The following is an 11357-nucleotide window of genomic DNA, read 5'->3' as shown; positions in this document are numbered from 1 at the left end:
ACTCCTAGTGATGTTAATCAACATGCAATGTATATACATAAAAGTTCTGATTCTACTTCATCTGTTATTATTTGTGAACTTATCTTTAAATGTTTCTGCTTACTGAACTAAACATTTTCAAGAAAAAAATTTTTCCGACAAAATAACTGTGCTTTAATAACGAAATAGGATCATATAATAAATATTAGTTACTAAATTGGAAAGCAAGTTAGTAATGCTTAGCTTTTAGTGTGATCATGACATACGAGAAATTGGGTGGTTACAAGTAGAGTAGAGAGAGAGAGAGAGAGAATACGAGAGAGAAGAGAGGGTTATTGCTATAATGAATCCATCCCAAGTTTTTACACTAAGTGGAATCTATTTATAGGAGAGTTATGCTGACTCGGTTACTTTAACTAACTTATACATATTAACAATGACTCTAACCACTCTCATTAATCACAATCACTTCTAACTAACTCGTGACACGTCAGACTTGCTCTCTACACTATCATCGCCCCTCAAACTCAGGACCTGACACGGTTAAATCCTAAGTTTGCCTCTGAAGTTACTGAACAGTTTAGAGGAGATTGCCTTTGAAAAGATATCAGCCATTTAAATACTACTGGAAATATGACTCACTGCTATATTGCCTTTTGCAATATGGTCCGCAAAAAACTCAAATCTATCTCAGAATGCTTTGATTTTGAGTGAAGGACAGGAATAGCTGCTAATAAGACGACACTGAGAATGTCACAAAAAAGTTGAGGAGGACTTTGGAGTGGCATGTGGAGTTCATCCAACAAGTTGCAAAGTCAGGTGGTCTTAAGAATCAGCGCAGCTAAACCCTTATACTTCGCCTCATCGGTACTGCTGCGAGTCACTGCATGCTACTTTTAGGAAGACCAAGCAACTAGATTCTTACCATAGAACACACAATAACCATTTGTAGACTTGCGATCATCAGGGTTACTGCCCTAATCACTGTTAGTATATCCAGTGATCCTTGCATCCACCAAGGGAGAAAGATGAAGACCAAATGTGGCTGTGGTGTTAAGGTAGCAAAGAATTCGCTTGACAACCTTCCAGTGAGTATCTAAGGGTTGTGCATTAACTGGCAGACCCTGTTAACTGCATAAGTAAGCTCTGATCGCGTTACAATGCCATATTGAAGGCTGCCTACCATGGTTTTGTAGAGACTCAGATCTCAAAATGGAACGCCATCTTTGCTAGACAATTTTATATCCGAAGGAAGAGGTGTGGGACCTCCTTTGCAATCAGACATTTTTGCCTTCTTAAGGACCTCCTGTATGTACTTGTTCTGACACAATCTAATCCCCCTAAGCTTGTAGGCATGACTTGAATACCAAGAAAGTAATGCAACGACCCCATGTTTTTGAGTGCGAATTTCTGATGAAGTTGCTAAACAATTTGATCAATCAGGGATGAAGAACTCTTAGTAAGTATGATATCATCAACATAGATGAGGGCAAATGTCTTCTCAGAGCCATCAAAGCAAGTAAACAAGGACACGTTAAACTTGGTCGGCTAAAACCCAAGTGACTGAAAAGTACCACACAACATAATGTACCAAGCACGGGGAGCCTGGTTCAGGCCGTAGAGAGCCTTGAAAAGCTTGCAAACAGTGTTGGTATCACCAGCTTCATAGCCCTTTGGCTAGAGCATGTAAACTTCCTCATCGAGTTCACTATTAAGGAAGTTCACATCGAGTTGACGAAGCTGCTAATTGTGTGAAACAACAATTAAAAGCACCATTCTTATAGACGTTGGCTTAATAACAGGGCTGAACATTTATTTGAAATCTTGGACAGGGCACTGATGAAACCCTTGAGCCACAAGGCGCGCCTTGTACTTTTGAAGAGAGGCATATGCATTGAATTTGGCACGAAAAACCCACTTACAGTATATAGCATGCTTCTTAGGAGGTAGCTGCACCAATGTCCAAGTGTTATTTCTCATGAGTGTTGCGTATTCATCATCCATGGCTTATCTTGTTTCCAGTGAGGAATTGCAAGCGCCTGCTTCACTGTCTTAGGTTCTAAAGAAGCATTAAACACCTTAGGTTTGAAGATCCCAACTTTGGCCTGTATAGTCATTGGATGGGTGTTTTGAGGGCAAAAGGAAAGTGAATCAGAAGAAGATGAAGATTCAGTATTGGATGCTGGTTCAGGTGATGTGTGAAAGAAGGGAGAGGTGATGGCAGAATGATAATTAAGATGAGATTGTGTATGTGAGGTAGATGATGGTAAGGTGGTTGTTGGTGTGGTATTGGTGTGAATCTGAAGTGGAGGTATATGAGATAAGTCGACGGGGGTTGGAGGGTCGGAACTATGAGTGGTACGTTTAAAATGAAAGGAGGTCTCATCAAATACACAATGCCTAGTAATGATTACTTTACCCGAAGGAAGAAGATATTGAAAGCCTTTATATTGAGTTCCATATCCCAAAAAGATAAAGGGTTCTAATCTGAATTCCAGTTTATGTTGATTATAGGCTCTTAGATAAGGGAAACACAGACATCCAAACACTTTGAGATTCTGATAATCAGGTTTTTATTCAGCAACTTCTCCATTGGTGATACATTGCCCAAAATAGGTGTTGGGAGAATATTAATGAGTTGTGCCGCCGTAAGAAAGGCTTCACCCTATTACTTTAGAGGAACAACTGCATTTGCCATTAAAGTCAGTCCCATTTCGACAATATGTCGATGCTTCCTCTTTGAAGCTCTATTTTGTTGATGAACATGGGGACAAGAAAACCTATGCAATATCCTTTTGTCCTAAAAAACCTTAGACAAGCTTATGTATTTCTTAGCATTATCGCTTTAAAACACTTTGATTTTAGCATTCAATTGTAATTCTACCATGTTTTGAAAACTCATAGAAACTTATTTGAGCTGAGAGTAGGACGAAATTAAGTATAGCCAAGTGAACTTGGAATAAGCATAAAGAAATTGAACATAGTAACGTGCACCATTTATTCCAGGAAAAGGGGAAGGACCCCAAATACCAGAGTACCCTAACTTAAGAGGTTGAGAATATATTGTAGAAGAGTGAGAAAATGGTAAATTGTGTGATTTTTCCATGCAACAAGCTGAAAAATTGACTTAGAAACATCAACTTTAATATTGTAAGATTGCATGACTTTAGTTAAAATAGTGTAATAAGGATGGCCTAATCAATTGTGCCAGAGCCTAAAAATATTAGAGGGGCTTGTAGATGCTAGTAGTGCTTTGGGTGCCGATGTAACAACCTACCATACAAAACTTTACGCTTAAGTTCATAAATCAGAGGTGGTAGAGTATTACGACTTCTAAAAGTAAAATACGTACAAACACACACACACACACATGAATAGTTTACTAGGAGCCTTGAAGAGAAGTTGAGAAAAACAGAACTCAAAAGTCGCATTGCACTCGAACGGTTAAGAATAAAATGCATAAATAGTAAAACAGAAGAAACACAATAATACGAGATAAGAGTTTCAAAAGAGATACATTTTAACAAGCTCCAGACTCAACCTGCGTAGCAAAGGCTAGCCAGAGTATACATATATACATATATACAATCTAAAAGTATCCCAAAAACAAAATATAAATCCTGATTCTCCAAGTCAATCTCTAAGAGGGACAAAATACAAATTCTATATAAAAGTGGAGAGTACATCTTATATATATATAAAATACAAAACATAATATCCCTAAAAGTAGATCTTTGCTTTAGCAAAGTCTCCAGCACACTCAGCAAGGTGCCTCACGTCCTGCATATGAAAAATAATAAAATATATATGGAATGAGAACCGGGAGTTCTCAGTATGGTAAAGGTGTCCATATAGATAATACATAATGTCCTGGGAAGCCAGAGGCATTCCAAAATCTCCAACAACCAATATCAAATCCTAAAGTTTTCACTAAACTAGAATTATGGTAACTATATCTAAGGATTCTAATCTAACTTTTTTCTTTCATTCTCTAAAAACCTCCAAATCACCAAGTGGAACAACCCTCAGCGTCACCTCTACCAGCATGAAGGATCTATCAGAAACAAACACATACAAAACAAACAAGGAAAACACAGATATGGATAGCAGATACAGCAAATAGATTAGGTAGTAGTTAATTACAGTTAAGTAAATAGGAAAGCCAAAATAAATGCACACTCAAACAAAACATACAAGTGCATATGATGCATGTCTGTCCTATGACTGATGAGTCTCATTTGTCGGTTATACAATCAAAATTCGACATGTTCAGTAGCTAACCCATACATTGTCTGTCTGTTGCACACAATTATCTCAACACATCGGCTGACCGTTAGAGGGAGAGTGCCCTGTCACCATTAGAAGGAATATGTGCCCTGTCACCATGCAATTAGAGAGAGAACCATGAACAAGCGGGATTTCACCATCATCCTTGCTCGGGTTATAACCACAAGTCAAACTGTAAGTGGGATAACACCACCGACCTTGCCAAACTTATCACATTCATTGTCTTTTTATCTATTTTATTCTTAATATTATCTCACTCTGTCCATAGTCACTATCATAATCAATCAATATCATCATCGCCATCAATCATCTCTCAAAGTCTCAACTTTCATAAGTATATTTATTCATGTAATTCTCATCCTCCTCATCATCATCCCACAATACCATATATCATAATTATTATTCTTCAATTTGCTATCTCAACCCATTAAATTTCATCCCTAACCCTTCTACCCTCTAGTACATTGGCTTTAGACTCATAACAGGGTTTAAAAGGCTAGAGGACTGATAAAAAACACAAAAAATTCATTTCAGCCAAAACAGGGTGTTGCGTACGCAAGCTTCTTCCGCATACGCGAGTAAGTCAAAACGCCAAAGTCGCGTACGCTGCCCTCGTCCACCTATGCAAGTGAGTAGGCAGAGCCCAATACCGCATACATATGACCCTGCCACGTATGCACGCATATCAACATTCCCAAAAAAACTGTTAAGTTCAGAAATTAGTTTTTCACACTAACTTTAAACGCGCATAATTTTTTGTAAAAAATCATTTTCAATTCGTTCTTTGAACATTATAAACTTCACAAACCCAATTTTATCCAAAACAAGTTTCACAAGATTTGGGAGTCTGGAAGCCAAGTTATGCCCCACCGAAATAAGTCAAAAATCGGTTTTTACCAAAATTTTACCAAAGTTCTCCAGTTTCAAAATCCTCAATTCAATTCCAAATTTAACCATACCAATTCCATACTAAATACTCCCACACCCTAACAAATATTGCTCAATTACTTCTCAATTATTCCAACACTTAAACCATTCAATTCCCAGTTGATTCATTTCAACAACTTCCAACAATTACCATCCACGTAATAATCACACCAAATATACACAATTCCAATCCATCATAATCATTATACATCAATATAATATTCACAAGCTCATATCCAACCTCCATTCAATTAGTCACATATCACACACAATATCATCAACCAAAACATGCAATTCAATCATCATCAACACCAATGTTTAATTTATCATTCAATACTCATCAATAATCATCATCAATCTATAACATCATAACAATACTCCTTCAGTACAACCTCATTCCATATTCTACATCATCCTATTCATTCAATCAATTAATTCATGCAATTCAACTTATCTTAAGGCTAATAGCCTACTAGCCTAAGTTTTCACACAATATTATATATTAACTACAAGAAACTGAAACCGTACCTTAGCTGATTTCTTCCTAAGCTCAAAACACCACAATTTAAGCTTCCAAGACTCCGAATCAAATTCAATAAGTTCCAGCCACCAAAGCTTTATTCCAAGTACTTCAATTCACTCCAATGAATAAGAAATTCAATCTAGTTCATACAATTTTACCATAATCAAATACTAGGGTTCACTAATTCAATAATTCACAAAGATTTAATAATTCCTTACCGTACCCACAGCTTATATGGATGAAACCTAATGATTACGCAATGCTAGATTATGCCTAAACCATAAAAAACACAAAAATTTTCAATACCCATGAAGCAAAAACGTGAAAATGGATGGAATGAAAAACTGGGCAAGAAATTTAGAGATCCTTACCACTTTGTTAGGATAGAATTGAAGATCTCGATGAGACGAACGCGTAGCCGCAAACGGTGCGGCGGTGAGAGATATGAGTGATTGAAGATTGAATTGAAAATAGAGGTTAGGGTTCTTGGCTCCCCTTCTTCAATCCAGCGTGAATCAGAAATGGAGAGAGAAAAGAGGCTGAGTTTCGTTTATATATGTTGGGCCTTGGGTACAATACGGGCCTAGTTCAACCGGTTCGGTCCATTAGCCTAATTTCGGGCCAAAATTGTTAAAATTAGTATTTTAATTCATATTTTAATTATGTTTACTTCTTCAAATTATTAAATTTAATTCCTAATTCTCTTGGCTCATAATTAATTTATTAGTTAATTATTTATTATTAATTTATCGGATTTTACAACTGAGACAGCAAGACTGAAATTGTTGAACTTATAGAGTCCATTATCAACAGAACCAAGGAGGAGCACTTCATTAGTCTCCTGAGATTTAACACAGCAAAAATCATCATGGAGCTCAAAGAAAATATTATTGTCTTTGGCAAGCTTATTTACACTAATAAGATTCTTTGTTATATTAGAAACATGTAATAAATTGGCTAGCTTAAACAATTTTGTGCTCAAATTAGGTTTAAATAATGTGTTTCCAACATGAATAATATGCAAACCTAAACCGTCTCCAATCATGACTTGTTTTGAACCATCATAAACTAATTTTTGCATCAAGTTATATGGATCGGGAGTCATATGATGTGTTGCTTCAGAGTCCAGATACCAATTCAGATCACTAATCATGGCAAGAGTAGCAAGTGTATTGCTCATGGCAAGATTTGCCCTAAGTCCTCTTCTCTGACCCTGTGAACTTGATCCAGCATAGTTTCTTGGTTCAAAACTTCGTTGTTCATGATTCCTAGTCTCAAATGCCTCATCAAACCGATGCCAACACTGAGCTGCTAGATGTCCATATTTATTACATAGCTGACACGAGATTCTTGGGGTTGAAAATCAGCTTCCTCCTCTGAAGTTTCCAAATCTATCACCTCTGCCTCCTCTAAAATTGCCAAATCAGCCACCTCTTTAAAATCTGAGTGAGGATTTTGCCTGATACTGTCTTTGAGATTGATTCTCATACTGCACAATATTAGCTTGAATAAAAGAGTCAGACTTCTTGAATCTCTCTAACATGCTTTCATCAGCCATCAATAGGGCTTCTAGTTCTCTAATCGATACTAGTTCAAATCTTGACACCACAGATGTTATTAACGCACTAAATTCCTCTGGTAATCCATTCAAGATTTTCATAATATGATCTAATTCAGAAATTTCAGCACCAACCGAGATCAATACATCAACAGTTTCTTTAATTTTCAGTAGATATTCATTAACTGAACTAGTTTTCTTCACCATTCCTAATTTGTTCTTTAATTGCATGATGTTCGCCCTCACTTATGTAGCAAAAAATATATTTAACCTAGAGCAAATTTGATGTGAAAATTCGTAGTTAACCATTCGAGTTGTGAAATTCTTACTCATAGGCGCAAGAAGCCAGGCTTTGATATGTGCATCTTGTTTCTTTCATTTCTTGTATTCTGATGAGATGATTTCGGAGCTTCGATTTGCCTCGGATGTGAACTTTTTTGGAGTATCCTTCCCTGTGAGACGATGCAAGAGTTCATAGCCCTCAACTATTGCCTTGATATGATCTTTCCACGACAAAAAATTAAATGGATCTAGTTTCAGCACCACTGGAACTGAAAAAATTTGAATAGTTAGCTTTGTTTCAGTAGCCAGAGTTTGAAGATCTAATACCATGTAAGGTATCAGGCCTGAGCTTGAAGGAGGAGAGTAGACTAGAGAAAGTGAGTACATGAGAAAAGAGAGTGTTATGGCTATAATGAATTCATCCCAAGTTATTACACTAAACGGAATCTATTTATATGAGAGTAATGCTAACTCAGATCAGTTACTCTAACTAACTTGTACATACTAATAATGATTCAAACAACTCTATAATTAATCACAATCACTTTTAACTAACTCCTGACACATCATACTTGCTCTTTACACTATCAAACATAATAGTATATGTATCTTTTATATTTTGAAATGTATTTATCATTTTATTACTAGAAATGTTAGGTGAACAATACGAAAATTCTTTTAAACCCTTCTCTTCTTATCAATCTTTCGTTCTCTAATTTTGTTATTTTCGTCCTTAATTTCAACACTGTTTCTTCCTCTGATTTTTTTTCTGGAACTAGAAACATTATATGCATGATTATCCTCTTTCAAATATGTTATTTTGTCATTTTTGAAATCAAAATTTCTCTTTAGATTTTATCTTCATTATTATTCATCATCATCAATCTTCAAATTATTTTTCTAACAATAGATGATTGGAACGCAAATCAATTAAATCAAAATCAATTGATTCTATTATCTCAAATAACTCACATGAAAGAGATTCGTATCTTAATCTAACTAATTAGTAAATATGATTTATTTGAATTTTAGATGCCTTTTTTCGTTTTTTGCATAATTTTGGAAACAATCAGCTATGTGTTTATTACAGTATAATTTTGTGTTTAGTTTAGTTAGAATATATTGAGTTGAGTTTTTTTTTTTTTTTTTTGCTGGAATTTATGTATTCAGTTAGCATAAATTTCTGTATTTTTATGTTAAAAATTTTTGCATTTGATTATATTGTCTATAAAAATATGTGTTTCTATAACTCTTATAAAGCGACTGCTTTACAAAAGTTGTGCATATTATTTTAAAACTTCCTAGATAGAATTGAATGAGTTTTGTTAATATTGTTTTCAGTCGTAGATTATAATTTTATGGACTTAATTTTAGGGTGTCTAATTTACTAAAAAAAATAAAATTTAATTAAAATTTTTTGTTAAGTTTTGCAAATGTCGATTTAGTTAAAACGTTTTTAAATAATGTATAATGTCTTTGTGTTTTCAATTTCATAATTTTTAGGGTCTAGAATTATTGTGTATGTTCTAAAGTTTAATTCTGAAAATTTTTGAAGAATAATATTCTATTTTAATAGTAAAAATAATTATTTTTTGGAGCAAGTTTAATAAACAAAAATGTTGACCAAATTTAAATTTTTTTATTTTTTTAAATTATAGTTCTTAATCACGTATACAGCATAATTTTTTATTTATGTGAAAATATTTTATTATATATAATATAAATTAAGTATACAATAACATACTTTTTTATTTGTGTGAAAATATTTCATTACATATAATATAAAATTAAGTTTTATACTTTAATTTTAAGTATTTATATATTTTTTCATATTTGATATATCAAAAAAAAATGCTAAACATTTATATTATTTATTTATAAAATTAAATTAAAATTTTTTTTTATAATTTTAAATACACTTGTAGATACTCTCTCTCCCTCTCTCTTTCTCTCTCTCTGATAACAAAGTACGCTTGGACACCGCTTTGAGGATTGCCATTGCCGCCTTCAATTTTAGTGGCGGCAGTTCTCCATCTCCTCTCTTCTCTCTCGCAAAACTTTTTTTTTCTCCCTCTCCTTTCTTTTTCTCATCTGCTTACCTTGTCTCTCTGTGTCCTCAACTCCTTTCCCTCTTTTTCTGCCTCTAGTTTCATATATGAAAAGGTTACTTTCTTTCTCCTTTCTTCCTTTCTTTCTTTCTTTTTCTTTTTCCTTTTACTCTCACAGTCTATCTTCTTCTCCTTCCCTTATTTCTGGTTTTATTTGTTGTTTCTGATTTTCAATTTTCTTTCAATTTTATTTTGTAAATCTAGTACGACAATAACTCTCTTGTAATTATTCATCTTTTTTGTAGTATAATGATTCTCTTTTAAAGTGTACTGATTTTTATTTTATGGGTATTTTGATTTTTGTGGTGCAGTTCTTAATATAGGAGAAAGACATTTTGAGAAAAGCTAAATATATATGTAATTTTTTATAAATCTAAAAAGTGATCAGATCTATTTGAGTCGAGAAAAAAACTATCCTACTATATTGCAGGATATTTGTGTAAATTTAAAAATAAAAAGGCTTAATTTTATCTCTATTTCTATTCATTAAGATTATTTATAATTGAATATTGTATTTTTTTTAGTTTATAATTTAATATATAAAATATTTTATCTTCTGATTTAGATATAGATTTAATGCTCTTGCTGTAATTTGTAACTGCCGTATGATGTTTTTATAAATGAAAGTTATTCTTTAAATAAAAAAAAAAAACAAAAAAAAAAAAACTCATAGATCATCATCTTTGTATACACATGAATGATCATAGGATCAGGATGACCTCTTGCGGGTACATTAAATTTTAAACTTGTATGCACTAAAATTGGAGACATTTATGTAATCATAAGAGTGTGAGAGAGAATGATATATATATATATCAAGTGTTTGAAAGTGTGAGTATTTCTTTGTGAGCATTTGGACTAATAAATTAAAACTAATTTAATTCAACTTAATTAATTAATCGAAATGCTTGATCACGTAGCAAAATTGTTTGTTCTAGAAGACACATGTTTGGAAAAAGGGCAAATTTAATAAAGAAATAACAAAAGTTAACTAATAATAGTTAACATAAATTTTAGATATTTAATATTTAATTTTTAAATGTATAAAATTTTAATTAATTATTTATTAAGTATATTTTTGTTTGAAAAATTACGTCAATCAATCACTTGAATTAATTACAGCAACTGTGTTAACGCCTTAATTAAAGATAATTTGTCAACTAATTAATGTCATTGTTAAGACGTTGAAAATGAATTGGAATATAAAATTATTACACCTTCAAGTTACATTCAGGCCAGGTCTGTTCCATTTTCGAGTCTAGAATGGTTAAAGTATAATTTTTTTAGTTCATGAACCATTTATAAATAATTTGTAAATTACAAATTTTAAAAGTAATAACTTAAGCTTTTTTTTCCCCCTACTTTTAATAAAACACTTAAGTTGCTGCCTGTTGTGAATGAGTCGATCTTTAGTGACAAAGACTCAAATTTTTAAGTATTTATTGAAATATATTATTAGTTCAGGATGGAGCCGATGCCACTAGCGCCACCACGAGCCCCACCAGGACTTCCGGATGAAGCCGATGACGATGACGGTGACTTTATGTCAATGATTATAGGTAGTATATTTGTATTTTTTGTTTTGATGATATTTTTTATTTTTGTTTTTCTGTTGTGTTTTAGTTTTGAATAATTCTATAAACTTAATTGCTATCTATTTAATTTCAGTTTGAATAAAAACTCTTTTATATCA

The 11357-nt window shown here is 33.1% G+C and overlaps 2 long non-coding RNA genes across 2 annotated transcripts; one reads left to right on the top strand and one right to left on the bottom strand.

The window, feature by feature from the left end:
• Window positions 1-3468: 3468 nt before the first annotated feature.
• LOC112749966 (uncharacterized) lies at window positions 3469-8072 on the bottom strand. Its single transcript, XR_003175285.3, has 4 exons — window positions 6088-8072; window positions 5935-5989; window positions 5722-5855; window positions 3469-3759 (listed from the first exon to the last, which is right to left on the bottom strand). It is a non-coding gene; the product is annotated as an uncharacterized lncRNA (long non-coding RNA).
• A 1426-nt stretch (window positions 8073-9498) lies between these two features.
• Window positions 9499-11357, top strand: LOC140179630 (uncharacterized). Its single transcript, XR_011873294.1, has 2 exons — window positions 9499-9719; window positions 11129-11357. It is a non-coding gene; the product is annotated as an uncharacterized lncRNA (long non-coding RNA).

Source organism: Arachis hypogaea, chromosome 15, assembly GCF_003086295.3.
Source record: "Arachis hypogaea cultivar Tifrunner chromosome 15, arahy.Tifrunner.gnm2.J5K5, whole genome shotgun sequence".
Taxonomy (NCBI): Eukaryota; Viridiplantae; Streptophyta; class Magnoliopsida; order Fabales; family Fabaceae; genus Arachis; species Arachis hypogaea.
The sequence above is the reverse complement of the archived record's forward strand: the minus strand, read 5'-3'. Positions and strand labels throughout refer to the sequence as shown.